We start from the raw sequence: 13,437 nt of genomic DNA, 5'->3' as shown, positions 1-13,437 counted from the left end.
CTCTATAAAACAACTTAAATTGTTTGTACTACATTCTATTGCAGGGGTCACCAACCTTTTTGAAACCAAGAGCTACTTCTTGGGCACTGATTAATGCGAAGGGCTACCAGTTTGATACACTCTTAAATAATATGCCAGAAATAGCCAATTTGCTCAATTTACCTTTAATAAATAAATATATATAAAAAGGGTATTTTTGTCTGTCATTCTGTCGTACATTTTTTTTCCTTTATGGAAAGATTTTTGTAGAGAATAAATGATGAAAAAAAACACTTAATTGAACGGTTTAAAAGAGGAGAAAAGAGGAAAAAAATTTAAATAAAATTTTGAAACATAGTTTATCTTCTATTTAAAATTCAACCGAAAAAAAGAGGAGAAAAACTAGCTAATTCGAATCTTTTTGAAAAAATAAAAAAATAAAAAATTATGGAACATTAGTATTTTTTCCTGATTAAGATTAATTTTACAATTTTACAAATTCGAATCTTTTTGAAAAAATAAAAAAATTAAAAATTATGGAACATTAGTAATTTTTCCTGATTAAGATTAATTTTACAATTTTGATGACAAGTTTTAAATAGGTTAAAATCCAATCTGCATTTTGTTAGAATTAAAAACAAAATGGACCAAGCTATATTTCTAACAAAGACAAATCAATATTTCTTCTAGATTTTCCAGAATATTTTTTTTTAAATACATTCAAAAGACTTTGAATTAAGATTTACATTTTTTTCTAAAGATTTTCTAGATTTGCCAGAATAATGTTTTTTAATTTTAATCAGAAGTTTGAAGAAATATTTCACAAATATTTGTCGAAAAAACAGAAGCTAAAAAATGAAGAATTAAATCCAAATTTATTTATTTTTCTTTACAATAAAAAAAATACTTGAACATTGATTTAAATTGTCAGGAAAGAAGAGGAAGGAATTTAAAAGGTAAAAAGGTATATGTGTTTAAAAATCCTATAATCATTTTTAAGGTTGTATTTTTTCTCTAAAATTGTCGTTCTGAAAGTTAGAATAGAAAAGAATAGAAAGTACTTTATTGATCCCTGGGGGAAATTCAGCACCATAGTTTGCTCACAATAAACAATAATAATAATAAATAATATATGACATATATTATATATATAATATATGAATAATATAAATATATTTTACATATATTCTACATTTAAGTGCAGTCAAGAAGGAACGTATGCATTATACAGTCTGATGGCTGTCGGTATGAAGGACATTATAAGAAGCAAAGTAAAATAATAAATGAATTTAAACAAGTGAAGACCAAGTCTTTAAAATATTTTCTTGGATTTTCAATTTCTATTTGAGTTTTGTCTCTCTTAAATTAAAAATGTCGAGCAAAGCAAGACCAGCTCGCTAGTAAATAAAAAAAAAATTAAAAAATAGAGACAGCTCACTGGTAAGTGCTGCTATTTGAGCTATTTTTAGAACTACTAATCTGGTCCTTACGGGCTATCTGGTGCCCGCGGGCACCGCGTTGGTGACCCCTGTTCTATTGTATTGTTTTTATACAATAGTTCAGTGGTTCTCAACCTTTTTTCAGTGATGTACCCCCTGTCAACATGTTTTTAATTCAAGTACCCCCTAATCAGAGCAAAGCAATTTTTTTGAAAAAAAAAAAAAAGGGATAAAGAAGTAAAATACAGCACTATACAGTTTCTGATTTATTAAATTGTATAACAGTGCAAAATATTGCTCAATTGTAGTGGTCTTTCTTGAACTATTTGGAAGAAAAGATATAAAAAATAAGGAAAAACTTGTTGATAAATAAACAAGTGATTCAATGATAAATAAATATTTCTAATCAACAACTTAAAGTGCCTTCTTTGGGGATTGTAATAGAGATCCATCTGGATTCATCAACTTCATTCGAAACATTTCTTCACGAAAAAACAAATCTTTAACATCAATATTTGTGGAACATGTCCACAAAAAATCCAGCTATCAACACTGAATATTGCATTGTTACATTTCTTTTCACAGTTTATGAACTTACATTCATATTTTGTTGAAGTATTATTCAATAAATATATTTATAAAGGATTTTTGAATTGTTGCTATTTTTAGAATAATTTTGAAAAATCTCACGTACCCCTTGGCATACCTTCAAGTACCCCCAGGGGTACGCGGACCCCCATTTGAGAACCATTGCAATAGTTCATATCTAAAACTTATATTCTCTTTTTAAAAGGTATGTTATTTGTTAAAAGTCTGTTGTTTTGGAGGGGCTGAATGTCGATTAAATTAATTTCAATTAATTTCTTTAAGAAGGGGGACGGACCGCAGGGTGTGTTCCAACTATCGTGGGATCACACTCCTCAGCCTTCCTGGTAAGGTTTATTCAGGTGTACTGGAGAGGAGGCTACGCCGGATAGTCGAACCTCGGATTAAGGAGGAACAGTGTGGTTTTCGTCCTGGTCGTGGAACTGTGGACCAGCTTTATACTCTCCGCAGGGTTCTTGAGGGTGCATTGGGAGTTTGCCCAACCAGTCTACATGTGCTTTGTGGACTTGGAGAAGGCATTCGACCGTGTCCCTCGGGAAGTCCTGTGGGGAGTGCTCAGAGAGTATGGGGTATCGGACTGTCTTATTGTGGCGGTCCGCTCCCTGTATGATCAGTGTCAGAGCTTGGTCCGCATTGCTGGCAGTAAGTCGGCCACGTTTCCAGTGAGGGTTGGACTCCGCCAAGGCTGTCCTTTGTCACCCATTCTGTTCATAACTTTTATGGACAGAATTTCTAGGCGCAGTCAAGGCGTTGAGGGGTTCCGGTTTGGTGACCGCAGGATTAGGTCTCTGCTTTTTGCAGATGATGTGGTCCTGATGGCTTCATCTGACCGGGATCTTCAGCTCTCACTGGATCGGTTCGCAGCCGAGTGTGAAGCGGCCGGAATGAGAATCATCACCTCCAAATCCGAGTCCATGGTTCTCTCCCGGAAAAGGGTGGAGTGCCATCTCCGGGTTGGGGAGGAGACCCTGCCCCAAGTGGAGGAGTTCAAGTACCTAGGAGTCTTGTTCACGAGTGGGGGAAGAGTGGATCGTGAGATCGACAGGCGGATCGGTGCGGCGTCTTCAGTAATGCGGACGTTGTACCGATCCGTTGTGGTGAAGAAGGAGCTGAGCCGGAAGGCAAAGCTCTCAATTTACCGGTCGATCTACGTTCCCATCCTCACCTATGGTCATGAGCTTTGGGTCATGACCAAAAGGATAAGATCACGGGTACAAGCGGCCCAAATGAGTTTCCCTCTCCCTTAGAGATAGGGTGAGAAGCTCTGCCATCCGGGAGGAACTCAAAGTAAAGCCGCTGCTCCTCCACATCGAGAGGAGCCAGATGAGGTGGTTCGGGCATCTGGTCAGGATGCCACCCGAACGTCTCCCGAGGGAGGTGTTTAGGGCACGTCCAACCGGTAGGAGGCCACGGGGAAGACCCAGGACACGTTGGGAAGACTATGTCTCCCGGCTGGCCTGGGAACGCCTCGGGATCCCCCGGGAAGAGCTAGACGAAGTAGCTGGGGAGAGGGAAGTCTGGGCTTCCCTGCTTGGGCTCCTGCCCCCGCGACCCGACCTCGGATAAGCGGAAGAAGATGGATGTATGGATAGATTTGAGATGCAAGTGCTTTAAGTTGAGAGCTGCGCCACACAACCAATCAAGCTGATACGTTGATGTAAGTTTCCAAGTTGATTTACTAAGTACAGAGAGACCTAATTCGATGTCGTACAATTTAAAATTTTAACCAACATTTTGGGTGGTCAGTATAATATTACCAATGATATTAGAAGAACAGAATGTCTATCGGTTCTACCTTTGCTGGCTTGTGTCCTCAGAGTTAAGGTCTCTTATGCGAAATGGCCACACACGTTCTCTACACGCACACATCATCAAAAATAAGAGTATGCTTACTGATGTTATGTCCCGTGTAATGTATCCCATAGGTCAGGGGTGCCCACAATTTTTCTCCAGGCGAGCTACTTTTCAATTGACCAACTCGAGGGGATCTACCTCATTTATATATATCATTTATATTTATTTATTTATTTATGAAAGAGACATTTTTGTAAACAAGTTAAATGTGTTTAATGATAATACAAGCATGTGTAACACATATGGATGTCTTTCTTTCACGATGACAAGAATATAAGTTGGTGTATTACCTGATTCTGATGACTTGCATTGATTGGAATCAGACAGTAATGATGATAACGCCCACATTTTCAAATGGAGGAGAAAAAAAGTTGTCCTTTCTGTACAATACCACATGAAAGTGGTTGCTTTTTGGCATCTAATTCATCCAGCTTCCATACACTTTACAAGAAAAACATTGGCAGCAAATTCCGTAGCTTTTTTTGAGTGACATTCACGGCACCCGAGGGTCTTGTGAGATGACGCTGGCTGCTGCCAGTTCATTATTATGAAAAAATGACAGAGAGGAAGGCGAGAAACACTTTTTATTTCAACAGACTTTCGCGCCGTCCCTTCCGTCAAAACTCTAAAGGCCGACTGCACATTTCCTATCTTCACAATAAAAGCCCTGCTTCATGCTGCCTGCGCTAACAAAATAAGAGTCTCAGAAAGCTGGCGTGCACATCACTTGTGCACGCCAGCTTTCTGAGGGATCGCTTGTGCACGCCAGTTTTCTGAGACTCTGTATTTAGTTAGTGCAGGCAGCATGAAGCAGGGCTTTTATTGTGAAGATAGGAAATGTGCAGTCGGCCTTTAGAGTTTTGACGGAAGGTACGGCGCGAGAGTCTGTTGAAATAAAAAGTGTTTCTCGCCTTCCTCTCGGTCATATTTTCATAATAATGATCTTGCAGCAGCCAGCGTCATCTCACAAGACCCTCCGGTACCGTGAATGTCATTTAAGTGACGTCTTGGTGAAGATTGATGATGACTCATTTTTAGGTCTATTTTTTTTAAAAGCCTGGCTCGAGATCGACTGACACACCCCCCGCGGTCGACTGGTAGCTCGCGATCGACGTAATGGGCACCCCTGCCATAGGTATTGTACGATATGGAAAACATTTGAATGTGGAACATACGATTTCAACTATAATTGATTCTTATGAGAACCTTTGTAATAAAATTTCAACAAATTGGAGGTCGACCAGCACCCTGAAATGGATCGTGGTTGTTTTTTTTTTAAATAAATACTGGTAATACCTGATACTGAGACGTGATCTCAATACCACTGGCGTGTAAAAATCAGGCCCCGCTGTAAACCATCATGTTTAAACAGAGCGAGGCTGACAGAAAAACATGGTAAGATCCACACTGAGAAGCCAAACACCCACTCATCCTGAAAGAAGCAAACATAGCAGGAGCCACCACAATAAGACAGCACTCTCTGTCCTTTCCATTTAATCGCAGATGGGTCATTAATTGTGGTCACATGCTTCCAGAAGTTGGCCTTCTAGTTCCCATAAATCAGCAGACTCCGACCTCATCTAGTAGTTGCTAACATGGCAGGGCTGAGCTGGTCAGGTCAGTCACGGCAACAGCAGCCCATTTTCAAACCTCAAGACCAGAATGACTAATATTGCCCTGTGAAGTGGCCTCCAGTGAGTCTGAAAAAGCAGAAAAGTGGAGCACCTACAACTCTCATTGCCATTATTTTGCACTTATGCAGCTAACATTGGGAACATTTTAAAATATGTTTTTCATCTTCCAACATTAGTGAGCCACAGAGGATATCCGCATAGTTGCAATCCAACAAATATGCAGATTTTTTGTAAAAAAAAAAAAAGGGTCGTATTTCCTTTGACAGAAAACACACTTCATTCACCCCAATATGGTAATGGTTCATAAATACGTGATAGTCCATCCATGTTCTACTGCTTGTCCCGTTCAGGGTTGCAGGGGTAATGGAGCCTATCTCAGCTTCTTCGGGCGGAAGGCACGGTACACCCTGGACAAGTCGCCACTCATACTTGCCAACCCTCCCGGATTTTCCGGGAAACTCCCAGGACAAATTTTCACCCGAAATTCAGGCGGAGCTGGAGGCCACGCCCCCTCCAGCTCCAGACCTGACTCAATGTTGTGACCCTCTTAAACAGGACAATACTGGGATCTACTGTACATAGAATAGAATGTAAATGTATTCTACATTTAAGTGCAGTCAAGGAACATGCATTAGGAAGTCTGTTCTGAAGCCCACAGTAAAGAGACCTAACTGGTTATTGACTCCAACCCAATATATTACGCCGTCGACGAGCAAAATAAAGAAATACGCTTGCAAGTTCCAGAACGATTGGAAACAAGAATTTCAGTTTATCCAGGAGAGTTCGAAGGGGAAGGGGTATGTTGCCTGTAAATTTTGTAGAACAGACTTCTTCACTGAACACGGCGGATGAATGGATATACTCAGCCATGAACGGTCAGCGAAGCACAAAGCGTCCGCAGCGCAGCATCATTCCCAACCCAGTATTATGGCCCACCTCACAAAATGGAGACCCGAAGGTGTAGCTTATGCTGAAACAAAGATGGCTATGCTGATAGCTGGAAGCAACGTCCCGTTCTCATTTGCGGATGTCTACAATAAATCCGTGAAGGATGTTCCCGGATTCGTAGATCGCTCGCCAATACGCAAATGGCAGAACAAAGGTTACTCAAATAGTGAAAGGTAAGTGTTGTTTTTTTTTGTAACCAGCAAGCACAGTACAGTTAATAGAACAACTGTGTTTTTATTACTGTGTATTTCATAGGTGCCATCGGAAATGCAATTACTTTATTTATATATATATATATATATATAATATAATAAATAGCTAAAATTCACTGAAAGTCAAGTATTTCATATACATATAAATATATATATATATATATATATATATATATATATATATATGAAACATATATGAAATACTCGAGTGGTGAATTATACGCCACCCCTCTTAACCACTCCCCCGGCCCCAACCACGCCCCCCAACCACGCCTCCGCCCCACCCCCGACCAAATCGGAGGTCTCAAGGTTGGCAAGTATAAATGATAAATGGGTTGTACTTGTATAGCGCTTTTCTACCTTCAAGGTACTCAAAGCGCTTTGACACTACTTCCACATTTACCCATTCACACACACATTCACACACTGATGGAGGGAGCTGCCATGCAAGGCGCCAACCAGCACCCATCAGGAGCAAGGGTGAAGTGTCGTGCTCAGGACACAACGGACATGACGAGGTTGGTACTAGGTGGGATTTGAACCAGGGCCCCTCGGGTTGCGCACGGACACTCTCCCACTGCGCCACGCCGTCCCGTAAAGTAAGTATGCGCCACCTCATCACAGGGCCAACACAGATAGACAGACAACATTCACACACTAGGGCCGATTTAGAGTAGCTAATTAACTAATCCCCAGGTGCATGTCTTAGGAGGTGGGAGGAAGCCGGAGGACCCGGAGGGAATTCACGCAGTCACGGGGAAAACATGCAAACTTCGCACAGAAAGATCCCGAGCCCGGGATCGAACCCAGGCCCTTCGTATTGGGAGGCGCACACACACTAACTCCTGTACGACCGTGCCGCCCATTTATGTGAAAAAAAAAAGCTTTGATTTATATTCTGCTACTTCTATTACATGTTAACGAGTGTAACGAATAATTATTTTTTTTAATCTGAACCTATGGAGGACGTAGTTTATTTCATGGCAGCTGCAGTGGGCCGTGATCTGTGTGGTGGAAAATAAAACATTTCATACAATAATGCATACATCTTAAAAGTATATTCTGAATGTTGATGATCTGCTTTTATTAGAAAACTAATCAATATATAATGGTATATATAATAATAGATTACTCGATTACTAAAGTAAGTCAAGTAGTGAAGTAAGTGCAAGACGGCGACACCTTGTGTGGCAACGAAAGCATGGGGCGGTGTCACTACACCATCGCTCCACGCATGTGCAAAAACTATATCAATTTATTTTCTGCTATTTTTTTTATGACTGCACTACTGCAATATTTCAATGTTTTGTATAAAAAAAAGCTTACATAGTAGGAAAAAAGAAAAATAATATGAAAATCTACAGTGAGTAGCTTAAAAAAAAAAAAAAATTGGGGACAATAGCGATTACTTTCACTCCGCTGACTTTGCAATGAATGACGCAATCAAATTCTCAAGAGTCAATTTTCACTTAATGTACATTTTTGAACTAAACTATTACAGACTTTAAAATTGGCATCATTGTGAATTGATGTATGTCATTTAAGGCTGCCGAGCAGAAAGTTTGGGTTTCAGTAATTAATGCTTGTTTGAAATGAATTTACATTAAAATGGTATTGAAATAAAGATTGCTTTAAAAAAACAAAAACCATGGTAGCAGTGAAGGCGCGCACGAAAAAACTGCCGTAAATCATGTTGACAAAAGTGTCGTAATCTTAACAATTAACATTCATTAACACGCACAAAAGTACAAACCCCGTTTCCATTTCAGTTGGGAAATTGTGTTAGATGTAAATATAAATGGAAAACAATGATTTGTGTTAGATGTAAATATAAATATTTGTGTTAGATGTAAATATAAATGGAAAACAATGATTTTCAAATCATTTTTAACCCATATTCAGTTGAATATGCTACAAAGACAACATATTTGATGTTCAAACTGAGAAACATTTTTTTTTTTGCAAATAATCATTAACTTTAGAATTTGATGCCAGCAACACGTGACAAAGAAGTTGGGAAAGGTGGCGATAAATACTGATAAAGTTGAGGAATGCTCATCAAACACTTATTTGGAACATCCCACAGGTGTGCAGGCTAATTGGGAACAGGTGGGTGCCATGATTGGGTATAAAAGCAGCTTCCATGAAATGCTAAGTAATTCACAAACAAGGATGGGGCGAGGGTCACCACTTTGTAAGCAAATTGTCGAACAGTTTTAGAACAATATTTCTCAACGAGCTATTGCAAGGAATTTAGGGATTTTACCATCTACTTTCCGTAAAATCATCAAAAGGTTCAGAGAATCTGGCGAAATCACTGCACGTAAGCGATGATATTACGGACCTTTGAACCCTCAGGCGGTACTGCATCAAAAACCGAAATCAGTGTGTAAAGGATATCACCACATGGGCTCAGAAACACTTCATAAAACCACTGTCAGTAACTACAGTTTGTCGCTACATCTGTAAGTGCAAGTTAAAACTCTACTATGCAAAGCCAAAGCCATTTATCAACAACATCCAGAAAAGCCGCCGGCTTCGCTGGGCCCGAGCTCATCTAAGATGGACTGATGCAAAGTGGAAAAGTGTTCTATAGTCTGAGGAGTCCACATTTCAAATTTTATTTGGAAACTGTGGACATGGTGTACTCCGGAACAAAGAGGAAAATAATCATCCGGATTGTTATAGGCGCAAAGTTCAAAAGCCAGCATCTGTGATGGTATGGAGGTGTATTAGTGCCCAAAGGCATGGGTAACTTACACATCTGTGAAGGCACCATTAATGCTGAATGGTCCATACAGGTTTTGAAACAACATATGTTGTCATCCAAGCAACGTTATCATGGATGCTCCTGCTTATTTCAGCGAGACAATTGTTACAACAGCGTGGCTTCGTGAAAAAAGAGTGTGGGTACTTTACTGGCCCGCCTGCAGTCCAAACCTGTCTCCCATCCAAAATGTGTGGCGCATTATGAAGCGTAAAATACGACAGTGGAGACCCCGGACTGTTGAACGACAGAATCTTTGCAATAAACAAGAATGAGAAAGAATTCCACTTTCAAAGCTCCAACAATTAGATTCTTCAGTTGAGTGTTGTTAAAAGAAAAGGTGATGTAACACAGTGGTGAACATGCCCTTTCCCAACTACGTCAGCACGTGTTGCAGCCAATAAATTCTACGTTGATTATTATTTACAAAAAAAAAATTAAGTTTATTAGTTTGAACATCAAATATGTTGTCTTTGTAGTGCATTTAATTGAATATGGGTTTAAAAGGATTTGCAAATCATTGTATTCTGTTTATATTTACATCTAACACAATTTCCCAACTCATAAGGAAACGAGGTTTGTACCAAAAATTGGTACCACCATTGATTTCCATCCATCCATCCATCCATCCATCTTCTTCCGCTTATCCGAGGTCGGGTCGCGGGGGCAGCAGCCTAAGCAGGGAAACCCAGACTTCCCTCTCCCCAGCCACTTCGTCTAGCTCTTCCCGGGGGATCCCGAGGCGTTCCCAGGCCAGCCGGGAGACATAGTCTTCCCAACGTGTCCTGGGTCTTCCCCGTGGCCTCCTACCGGTTGGACGTGCCCTAAACACCTCCATAGGGAGACGTTCGGGTGGCATCCTGACCAAATGCCCGAACCACCTCATCTGGCTCCTCTCCATGTGAAGGAGCAGCGGCTTTACTTTGAGTTCCTCCCGGATGGCAGAGCTTCTCACCCTATCTCTAAGGGAGAGCCCCGCCACACGGCGGAGGAAACTCATTTCGGCCGCTTGTACCCGTGATCTTATCCTTTCGGTCATGACCCAAAGCTCATGACCATAGGTGAGGATGGGAACGTAGATCGACCGGTAAATTGAGAGCTTTGCCTTCCGGCTCAGCTCCTTCTTCACCACAACGGATCGATACAACGTCCGCATTACTGAAGACGCCGCACCGATCCGCCTGTCGATCTCACGATCCACTCTTCCCCCACTCGTGAACAAGACTCCAAGGTACTTGAACTCCTCCACTTGGGGCAAGGTCTCCTCCCCAACCCGAAGATGGCACTCCACCCTTTTCCGGGCGAGAACCATCGACTCGGACTTGGAGGTGCTGATTCTCATTCCGGTCGCTTCACACTCGGCTGCGAACCGATCCAGTGAGAGCTAAAGATCTCGGCCAGATGAAGCCAACAGGACCATATCGTCTGCAAAAAGCAGAGACCTAATCCCGCGGTCACCAAACCGGAACCCCTCAATGCCTTGACTGCGCCTAGAAATTCTGTCCATAAAAGTTATGAACAGAATCGGTGACAAAGGACATTGATTTCCAAGTACCGGAAATTATTATTGGTTCAAATGTGAAAGGTACCCATCTTTAGTCTCAATTACTTGCATTGATTTCCTATTGCCTGTGAATAGCAAAGAAGTACTATACTTATGCAACTGAATAAAAAAATCAATATATGTTTTTATTAACTTAAACCAAAAAGCTTACCATTAACATACTGCAGATGTAGCTGCGTACTGGTAGGATTGTTATCAGTGTTCCATTTAGAGTGTAAAATGCATGAATAGACAGACTAAACACTTGCCCCAATCGATAATGTTGCAAATAATATTCCAACACAAATCACTGCAATTTGAAAAAAGGTCCAGTGGGTTCATTCGGGGTAAAGTAGGATAGGTGAAGTTTGAAGGAAAGATGGAACGCGAATGAGTGGAACAGGAGCTGATAGTAGACAAATGGATGTCAGCATGCACGGAGGGAAAGGGTGTGAAAGATATGGAATGATGAATAAATGACACATCTTTCCAGAGTCGGTAAACTGACTAAAGTTATACTCAATCATCAGAGAACACAACAGGAGTGTTGCAATAAAAGAGGGATTTTTCTTTTCATACTGGGATGAGTCATGTGTCCAGGAAAAATATGTTGTCGATACAAGTTGGCAGTTTACCTGCTTGTGTTTGCTGGTGTTGTGGCGCACAGAGCTCGCTGATTTATCAAATTGGTTTATTTTCATGGTGAGGATTTATTTGACAGCCCGAGGAAACTCCCAAACATGGTTTAAATGTTGAATGGTGGTCTTTCATTCCTATGTGAGTGGGAGACACAAACCCAAACACACACTAATACACGGAATTATGAGTCTATCAAACCCTTGCATATGGTATATAACATAAGTTCTCATGCACACACACAAGCTCCGAAACAATGTGCAATCAAAGCATTCTGACTCCCTCACCATGCGTCATTTACAGCCTGCTTGACCACAGCATCTGGGAGTTTCAGCCAGAAGCAGCAGCAGCAACAACAGCAGCTCTCAATAATTACTTTAATTTGGAATGATTTTAATGAGGGGGAATCAAACTCATTTATCATCCCCCTTTTTTTTCCCACCATCCAGTCAAGTACTTGAGACTCCCATTCGTCAACCCCCTCACCATGCGTGTCCAAGTTCTCTCCGTGCGACCATAATACCAGTAAGTCATCCCCAAAGATGTATCAGCAGACAGTCAGAAGAGCAGAAACGATATTTTGTAGAATAAAAATACAGGAGTAACATGTTTATCTTCAAATAGACTTGCACACATCTCAGAAAACAAAGTAATCCCCTTTGAATAATGCTCATATATTTTTAGAGAGACACATGGAAAACCATGATGCTCATAAATTCAATGGTAACCTCGACAGAGTCTTGCAAATGTACATCAGCAAGGTGCATTTCCGGCACACTTTGGTAAATGCACTCTGCTAATTATCAATCAATCAATCAATGTTTACTTATATAGCCCTAAATCACTAGTGTCTCAAAGGGCTGCACAAACCACTACGACATCCTCGGTAGGCCCACATAAGGGCAAGGAAAACTCACACCCAGTGGGACGTCGGTGACTATGATGACTATGAGAACATGATACTGTGATACTGATGATACTGATGACTATGAGAACATATGAGAACATGATACTGTGAAAGATCAATCCAAAATGGATCCAGCACAGTCGCGAGAGTCCAGTCCAAAGCGGATCCAACACAGCAGCGAGAGTCCCGTTCACAGCGGAGCCAGCAGGGAACCATCCCAAGCGGAGGCTGATCAGCAGCGCAGAGATGTCCCCAGCCGATACACAGGCGAGCAGTACATGGCCACCGGATCGGACCGGACTCCCTCCACAAAGGAGAGTGGGACATAGAAGAAAAAGAAAAGAAACGGTAGATCAACTGGTCTAAAAAGGGAGTCTATTTAAAGGCTAGAGTATACAAATGAGTTTTAAGGTGAGACTTAAATGCTTCTACTGAGGTGGCATCTCGAACTGTGCAGCATTATGTGCAGCATTGCAACTCTGTCCAATGCCTGCAACTTCCCCACACTTTCTGGCCAATCAAATTTGTCTCAGACTGGCGCTCAAACACATGTAAGCTGTCTAATCAAGACTTATGTTTGTTTTTCGTATAGACCAGGTGTCGGCAACTTTTACCACTCAAAGAGCCATTTCGACCCGTTTCACAATATGAGGAATACAATGGGAGCCGCAACAATCCTCGCCAATATCTGCTGGTCGTCACCCAGATGACAAGAATAAGGGCATGCTATGAAGCCATTGGCTTTGTCGCCTTCTACTACATGTACAAACTGCTTGCCAGTCCAGCAACATGTTGTGAGAGGCTTCCGCACGTACACGCACACGACTGGAAGGCATACTGGGTGACACAGAGTACACTGACGCTTGTGATATAAACAACTTTAAAACTCCTACTAATATGCGCCACATTGTG

At 41.2% G+C, this 13,437-nt stretch overlaps 1 protein-coding gene across 3 annotated transcripts in view; it reads right to left on the bottom strand.

Moving 5' to 3' along the window:
* The window catches only part of LOC133562376 (intermembrane lipid transfer protein VPS13B-like), an 819,661-nt gene that overhangs the window by 263,539 nt on the left and 542,685 nt on the right, over positions 1–13,437 (bottom strand). The gene's annotated exons all lie outside the window — the stretch shown is intronic.

The sequence above is a fragment of the Nerophis ophidion genome, linkage group LG11, assembly GCF_033978795.1.
Source record: "Nerophis ophidion isolate RoL-2023_Sa linkage group LG11, RoL_Noph_v1.0, whole genome shotgun sequence".
Taxonomy (NCBI): Eukaryota; Metazoa; Chordata; class Actinopteri; order Syngnathiformes; family Syngnathidae; genus Nerophis; species Nerophis ophidion.
The sequence above is the reverse complement of the archived record's forward strand: the minus strand, read 5'-3'. Positions and strand labels throughout refer to the sequence as shown.